We start from the raw sequence: 8,418 nt of genomic DNA, 5'->3' as shown, positions 1-8,418 counted from the left end.
TCCCACCAGCCCAGCTTGCTCAAGGCCTCATCCAGCCTGGCCTTGAACACCTCCAGGCAGGAGGCATCCACAGCCTCCCTGGGCAGCCTGTGCCAGAGTCTCACCAGCCTCACTCTAAAGAATTTCTTCCTCATCTCCAGTCTCAATCTGCCCTCCTCAAGCTTCAATCCATTCCCTCTCATCCTGTCACTCCCAGCCCTTGGCAAAAGTCCCTTCCCAGCTTTCTTCTAGCCCCCTTCAGGTACTGGAAGGTTGCTCTAAGATCTCCCTGGAGCCTTCTCTTCTCCAGGCTGAACAACCCCAGCTCCCTTAGCCCTTTGATCATCTTGGTGTCCCTCCTCTGGACCTGCTCCATCAGATCCATGTCCTTCCTGTGTTGAGGGCTCCAGAGCTGGATGCAGCACTGCAGGTCAGCAGTGTAGATCAGAGGGGCAGGATCCCTTCCATTCCCTCACTCTTTAGCAAATACAGATGAATATTAAATAATTCATCCTACCTTTGATTTCTCAGCCTTTGTGCTCAGAACAGGCCAGCAAGGGCCCTGTGCAGGCTGTCTCGCCTGTGACACTTCCTAAGTTTGCAGCACTTCATTTCAGATCTCAGTATTTATTTTTGTGCAGGATGTTTTACCTGCAGCAAACCTAACACACTGACATCTGTCCTCAGATACCATCCTTGGTTATCAAACCAAAGTAACCTTTAAAGATGTGATCACAATCTTAAAGGCTCAAACAGAAAGATAAGAAATACATAATCATTAAAAAAAATAGATTCTCCTCAGTGCAGAAGTAGATTGCAATTAGTCCTAATTAATTCTGGTGCTGCTGAGATTGGTATCTGCTTTAATGTAGCTCTGCCTTGCCAACTTGATGCTAATTTCTTCCTCCTGAGCATGAGAAGGTTTTGCTGAGTTTTAATTTAACAACACAGGACTGAGCTGATCACTGCTGTAGCAGCTGCAATGTTTTCACTCTGCTGTGAGCACAGGCTGAGGGAGCTGGGGGTGTTCAGTCTGCAGAAGAGAAGGCTCCAGGGGCACCTCAGAGCTGTCTGCCAGGACCTGAAGAGATCCTGCAGAGGGACTTTTGCTGAGGTTGTGGTGTCTGGAGACAGGCCAAGGGGGAATGGTTTGAAGCTGAGGCAGAGCAGGGTTAGAGTGGAGCTGAGGAAGAAGTTGTTGAGTGTGAGGCTGGTGAGAGTCTGGCACAGGCTGCCCAGGGAGGCTGTGGCTGCCTCCTGCCTGGGGGTGCTGAAGGCCAGGCTGGATGAGACCTTGAGCAGCTGAGTCTAGGTGAGAGGTGTCCCTGGGCATGGCAGGGGTTGGAGTAGCTGAGCTCTGAGGTCCCTTCCAGCCTGAGCCAGTCTAGGATTCTGTGATTCCATGGTTATGCATGGTGCTAAATCCCATAGGTGATCTGCAGTTACAAGTGACTGCTTCTTGAACTGGAGCATTGCTTAGCTGCCCAGCTGAGAATACAGCGCTTCAGGAAAGGAAAGCCAGTCAGACTGATTCTTTTCCATCAGTGATCACTGGACTACAGAAAAAAAGAAAAAGAAATGATGGAGCTACCAAGGAAGGAAAAAAATGTTTCACCAGTGGTGTTAGGAGATTGCTGGGCACTGGCTTGAGTGGCTGCACCAAGGAAAAGGTCATTCCAATGCCTTCAGGTCTTCAGAAGAGAGGAACCCTTCCAGCTAAGGCTTTCTGGCAGTGTTGTGAAGGCCATCCTACTTCTGAATGGTTCTTCTGTGGCTTCATCAGATCCTTTCACTGTTTCCACAAGGCTCATATGATAAGAGGAAACCCAGCAGGCATCCTTAGGTGTTTAACTTCAGAATGCAATCTGCTGTAAACCTTTTGGTCTCTAGCTGGGCTTTTTTAGGACAGACTAATCCTGAGTTTGACTGCAGTGTTCTTGCACCTGAATGAGGGGATTGCAGGATCAGTCTTGAGCAGAAGTGGAGTGGTAGTGCAAGGTATTTGTACAATACCTAACTGCCCAAGCACAAGAGAGTAGCTGCACATCCTTGTGGCCCAGCTCCAGTTGTTTTTCTCGTGTTAGGGCCAGGAGCAGCTGATGTACCACACCCAGAGGAGTAAACAGGAAAGGCTGCATCTCTGGCTTTGTTCTGCAGCCCTGCCTGACAAGGGGAGACACAGGACACCACCAGGCAGATCCATGCAGGCAGGTTCAGCTCCTCAGGGCTCTGCCCAGAGCTGAGCAAGACTGCAGGCAGGAGAACCATAGAATGGCTGGGCTGGAAGGCACCTCCAAAGCTCCTCCAGTGCAACCCTCCTGCAGTCAGCAGGGATATCCTCCACTAGATCAGGCTGCCCAGAGCCCTGTCCAGCCTCACCTTGAATATCTTGTAGCAGCACCTAGGCAAGTTCCTGCTGACAGCTACTTGTGTCCAGCTAACCTGAGGGGAAGGCAGAACTTAACTCTGCCTGTTCCTCCACACAGCCTGGCTTCCTTTCTTTTTCACTCTCTTTCTTTCTGTCCTTCCCTTTTCTCTCTTTTCCTTTCTTTCCTGCCCTGGCTGATACCCAGTGTTACAAATGTGCAGCAGCTGAGAGCTGAATATTGAGAGCTGGCATCTGCCATAGGTTCCCTCTGCCATAGGTTTCAACTGATGTGCTCAGGCACAAGAAGGGAGATTTTTTAACCTAAGGGGTTGTGTCCTCTGATAGAAGTGAAGAGAGTCTAGCAAAGAGAGGGAAGAAGAGGGAAGGTACCTGGCAGGGGGAGGTCCAGCAAGGGAAGACAGTGGTGAGTCACTGGCAACAAGGGTGAGAGAGGGATGGTAGGAAAAGTCCCAGGTCACACACAGACAGGGTAGGGAAGAGTGAGATCACTCAAAGAAAATATTAAATAGGGTAGGGGCAGCGTGGGGAGAGGCTTTTAACCTCTTTTATTTGGAAGCAGCTTCTGAAACCTGGCCTCTGCTTTTTCCTGTGCCAGTGATCATTCTTCTCTCTAGAGCTCTCCATGTTTCTCCCATGGAAGATTCTCCCATGTGCCATCTACTCCTGATGCACATCTGTGTGACACTCTGCTGAGCTACACTGCAAATCCTGGAGCCAGTACCAAAGAGCTGATAAATCACCACAGCCTAGTGCCACTCACATTTGCTAGCTTGGACTCCAGAAGGCTAACAGCCTTCACCTGAGCCTGCCAGCTCAGCCATGGGCAGCTGTACCACTTGGATTTGCAAGCTGGCAGGTCTGGCTCCTGTGTGGGATCTCTGAAGGCCTTGAGCAGCTGAGGTGTCCCTGCCGATGGTGGGGACCTTGGAGCAGATGATGAGGTCCCTTCCGACCAATTCAGTGATTCTGTGAACTTAATAACTGTGTTGTGGAGCTTAGCTGTCTGCAGAGAAAAATGAAATAACTGCTGAACCATCTGATCAAATGCTGCATTTCACCAATTTACTTCTTATTAGTTATTGCCATTACACCTGCAGTGGTTCCCCAGTCAGTTAGGAATAATGTCCTGAGTTTATGTGCTTCCCATCCCTCTTTCAGAGCCCCTGAGTGTCCAGCAGTTGCCTGTGTCTGACAAGACTGCCATACAACTGGAAAATAATTCCCTTGAAGCACTAACAAAAAATCTCTGCAGGGTGGTGTGGCAAATGTAGCTCAGGTAGGAGCAGAACCATTTTTTTTTCTGAGTCTCACTAAGACAAACTCCTCAGTCACAGGGCTGCAGATGAGCTTCCTTACACACACCTTCCTTCTCCACCATGCTGAGAGTTAATATCTAATCTTTATACTGAAGAAGAATAATGTGGCAGCTGCCTGGAGTTCTTACACTGCAGGGGGAAGATAACCACATTAAAAAATGGCAGAGCAGAGAATATTCTAACAGTGTGAGTGCAACTGCATCTGCAAGACTGCAGATGACACCAAGCTGTGTGGTGTGGTTGACACTCTGGAGGGAAGGGATCCATCCAGAGGGACTTGGACAGGCTGCAGAGCTGAGCCCAAGCTAACCTCATGAAGTTCAGCAAGGCCAAGTGCGAGGTTCCTGCACCTGGGTGAGGGCAATCCCAAACACAAATCCAGGCTGGGTGAGGAGTGGCTGGAGAGCAGTGTGGAGGAGAAGGCCTTGGGGGTGTCAGTTGGTGACAAACTCCCCAGGAGCCAGCAATGGTCCCTGGTAGCCCAGAGCCAGCTGTGTGCTGAGCTGCATCCAGAGCAGGGAGAGCAGCAGCACAGGGAGGGGATTCTGCCCCTCTGCTCTGCTCTGCTCAGACCCCACCTGCAGCACTGCCTCCAGTTCTGGGGCCCCCAGCACAAGAGGGACCTGGAGCTGCTGGAGAGGCTCCAGAGGAGGCCACAAAGATGATGAGAGGATGGAGAACCTCCCCTGTGGGGACAGGCTGAGAGAGTTGGGGCTGTTGAGCCTGGAGAAGAGAAGGCTCCAGAGAGACCTTAGAGCAGCCTTCCAGTACCTGAAGGGAGCTACAAGAAAGCTTGGAAGGGACTTTTGCCAAGGGCTGGGAGTGATAGGATGAGAGGGAATGGATTGAAGCTTGAGGAGGGCAGATTGAGACTGGAGATGAGGAAGAAATTCTTTATAGAGTGAGGCTGGTGAGACTCTGGCACAGGCTGCCCAGGGAGGTGGTGGCTGCCTCCTGCCTGGAGGTGTTCAAGGCCAGGCTGGATGAGGCCTTGAACCTTGTAAAAAGTTCCTCCACAGCTTTCTTGTAGCCCCCTTCAGGTACTAGAAGGCTGTTTTAAAGTCTCCTTGGAGTCGTAGTTGCTGAAGGCTTTTTGGAAAGCCTGAGTTAAAGCACAACTGACAGAGGAACCCTGCTGTCTAGTCTTGGTTTGCTCAATTTTTGCATCCATGTAATATAAAAGCAAAGGGAGAATCTTGTTTCAAACCTAAAAAAGATAACAAATGTGCCCATCCATTCTTTTAAAATTCCACATGAAGCTGTTATTTTAGAAGAAAAAGTGCCAGGGACTTTGATGGAATTTCATGGAAACTGTGCTGGAGAATTCCCTTCCTGTTTACAGTGGAGTTGTGATACCATTACAGGTTACAAAACTTGCCCCTAACCAAGAAATGCTACACATCAGAAATGAAAACAGTTCAAGGATTTATTGTTTGCTGGGGGGTACTAATAAACAAAAAAAGAGTAATGTAACTGTATTGAGATCTGACTTATCAAAGTATGGTTTGGATCTGTGTGTGGTCCTCCTGCCCTCCCCACCCAAATAAGGCAGTGATTTACTCTCAACCCAGACAGCAGCAGTCCTGCAAACAATTGTGTGAGCATGTGTGGGAGGAAGACTGAAGCCATAGTGCAAAATAAATATACTGTTTGCAGAGATGTGCCAGAAGGAACCACAGCATCATGCCAGGGGTTGGAAGGGACCTCCAGAGAGCATCCAGTCCAAGTCCCCTGCCAGAGCAGCAGCACCCAGGGCAGCTCACACAGGAACACAGCCAGGGGGCTTTGCAATGGCTCCAGACAAGGAGACTCCACAACCTCTCTGGGCAGCCTGCTCCAGCCCTCTGCCGCCCTCACAGGGCAAAAGTTTTCCCTTCTCTTGCCCTGGCACCTCCTCTGCTCCAGCTGGCACCCAGTGCCCCTTGTGCTATTACTGGCCATCCCTGATGGCTTGTGTTACCATGAAGTGCCCCTCAGGTCTGAGCTCACACCCCCTCACAAGCACTGCATGGAGTGGCAGTGCCACTGCACCAGGCACACTGCAGTGTATGAAGTGGCTCTGGCCCCTCTTGTTCTGGGGTCAGCAGTGTAACTCAGTGTAGCTGGCACTGCTGAAGGACCCCTGCAGTTCAGAGGAGGCAAGCAAGCACCTGAGCACCCCTGTACCCCCCAAAAGTGCTCTCATGCCCACAGGGTGTTCAGCTCACCCCATTAATAAGCTCACACTTGGCAGAAATAAGAGGCATGGATTTCCCTGCCTCCTCCTTCATCTCATGGGGCTTCACTTCTGTAGTGTCTTGGGAACAACATGCTTGAGATGACAAAATTGGGGTGGACTGTTTAGACCACAGCCTCTGGGTTGTTTCAGAGGAGAGTGGGATGCCCCTGGAGGTGTTTAAGAAAAGACTGGGATGAGGCACTTAGTGCCATTGTCTAGCTGATTAGACAAGGTTGGGTGAGCGGTTGGACTTGATGATCTTGGAGATCTTTTCCAACCTGGCTGATTCTGTGATTCTGAGAAAGGTATGCAAGCTTTGCAGGTCAAGGAAGAAGAGAAAATAGTCCAAAGGAAAAAAAAACACCAAACCCAAAACAACCCCAAAGCAGATGGTTTTGTTTGCAGTAAGGTGTGGCTGGTGAAGCAGATCAGTGCGTTCTGGGACACTGGGTGTTTCCAATGTCTTCCTGCCATGCTTCACCCTGGGAACGCTTAGGGAGGGAAAAAAAAGGGTCAAATGGTGTCTGCTGGAGAAGGGAGAATTCATTGTGATGAGGCAGTTAGCATCAGAAGTACTGCACTGGTCCATTAGTGATGAGCATATTGATGGCAAGCTGGAGCAGAGGAGGTGCCAGGGGAAGAGAAGGGAAAACTTTTTGGCTGTGAGGGTGGCAGAGGGCTGGAGCAGGCTGCCCAGAGAGGTTGTGGAGTCTCCTTGTCTGGAGCCATTGCAAAGCCCCCTGGCTGTGTTCCTGTGTGAGCTGCCCTGGGTGCTGCTGCTCTGGCAGGGGGCTTGGATGGATGCTCTCTGGAGGTCCCTTCCAACCCCTGGCATTCTGTGATCTTCAGGCACAGGCAAATGCAGATTGTTGACAGTATTTTCCTTTGCTTGTGGGCACAACAGCCCTGTCATTCAAGTTCAGCAACAAGGCAGCTGTTCTTCCAGAGGTTAGTTTGAAGATATTTATCTATACAACTCTCATGAAGATAGTTAGGTGAAGCCCTGCGTCATCTCTACATGACTGGCACCATGTCTTCTAGCTAGGATTTTGTACCTGTCTGAAGAGACAGCAAATGTCCAGCAACCTCTTAGGCATCTCCAAGCAAAGAACCTAGTAGTCGAGGAGTCCCTTGGTCTCTTTGCTGAGTCTTCTCACAGATTTTGCTGAGCTGCTATAGGTCTTTGCCACTAAGTTGGGCTGCAAGACAGATTCTTGAATAGGTATGGCCTCCTTCAAAAGGAGATGAAGTTCAAAATTAAAAAATGCCATCATCTAGTCCCCTGTCCTTAAAGGAACAAAGATTTCTCCATAGCACTCCAACCTAATATTTTCTAGTAAAATGACATGAAGTTGTTAGAGAGCCACAAACAGCTTTGTTGGGATATACCCAGTGCTCCCACCTTGGGTTGTGAGCTGGCTGACTTTTAAGGAGGTACTCGACCTCCAAGGGGAAGATTCACAGTGTCACTGCTGCCAGAGGTGTGAAAAAGAGGAATCTTGTCTCCAAAAACAAGGGACTCTGTCCTCTCCACGTTAAAGCACGAACTAGAGAGAACATGATCAGATGTTTCTCTGTTAAACAGACCTGGCTGACCCATTAGGACTCAATTCAGAGGCGTCACATTACTGCAGCACCCAGGCTGCATCTTTTTTCCCCATTGTTTCTGGTGAGAGAAAAATTGTTTCTGCTGCACTGCCTCTGCACAGCCCCCAGAGAGGGGCAGGGTGGCAATCCTGGGAGGGCTGACAGGGGCACAGCAAAGATGAGATGGGTGAGATGTGTGGCACCCAGCTGGCTGGCAGCATTCCACGCTGCCTCTGTGGTGCTGGGTGTCTGTCTGGGTGCCCATGGGTCTGCCCAGTGGCACAGTGACACTGTCCCCACCCAGCACCCACTAGTGGCAAGTGCAGACTGTCCAGACTGAAGCTTAAAACTGGAGGTGTTTAAGAAAAGCCTGGATGAGGCAATTAGTGCCATGGTCTGGTTGATTAGTTAGGGTTGGGTGATCGGTTGGACTTGATGATCTTGGAGGTCTCTCCAACCCGGTTGATTCTGTGAATCACAGGCACACAGGATGTTAGGGGTTGCAAGGGACTTCCGAAGATCATCGATTCCAACCCCCTGCCAGAGCAGGACCATAGAATCCAGTGCAGGTCACACAGGAATCAACTGAAGAGACAGATTGAAAAAAAAAAAAAACAAAAACAAAAAACCAACAAGAACAAAACTAAAAAGAAAAAAAAAGACAAACACAACAGGCGGGGGCGCGGGGTAGCCGCGGCCGGCGGGGAGCCCAGGCAGGGCCACTGGATGCGGGGCGAGAAGGGGGTGAGAGGGGCAGGCTGCGGGAGCGTCTCCCGGTGGCGGCGGCGGCGCGGGGCCCGCGCCGGCTGGGAGGCGGCGCCTGCACCTTCCCCGCCGCAGCGCGGTCCCGCCTCTCGCCCGCCACCACCTCCCACCCCCCTCACCGGCGGCGCGTCTGCCGCTGCCCCGCTGTGCGGGTCTGCCTGCAG

This window comes from Indicator indicator, chromosome 1 (assembly GCF_027791375.1).
Source record: "Indicator indicator isolate 239-I01 chromosome 1, UM_Iind_1.1, whole genome shotgun sequence".
NCBI classification, from domain to species: Eukaryota; Metazoa; Chordata; class Aves; order Piciformes; family Indicatoridae; genus Indicator; species Indicator indicator.
Note: the sequence above shows the minus strand (reverse complement) of the source record.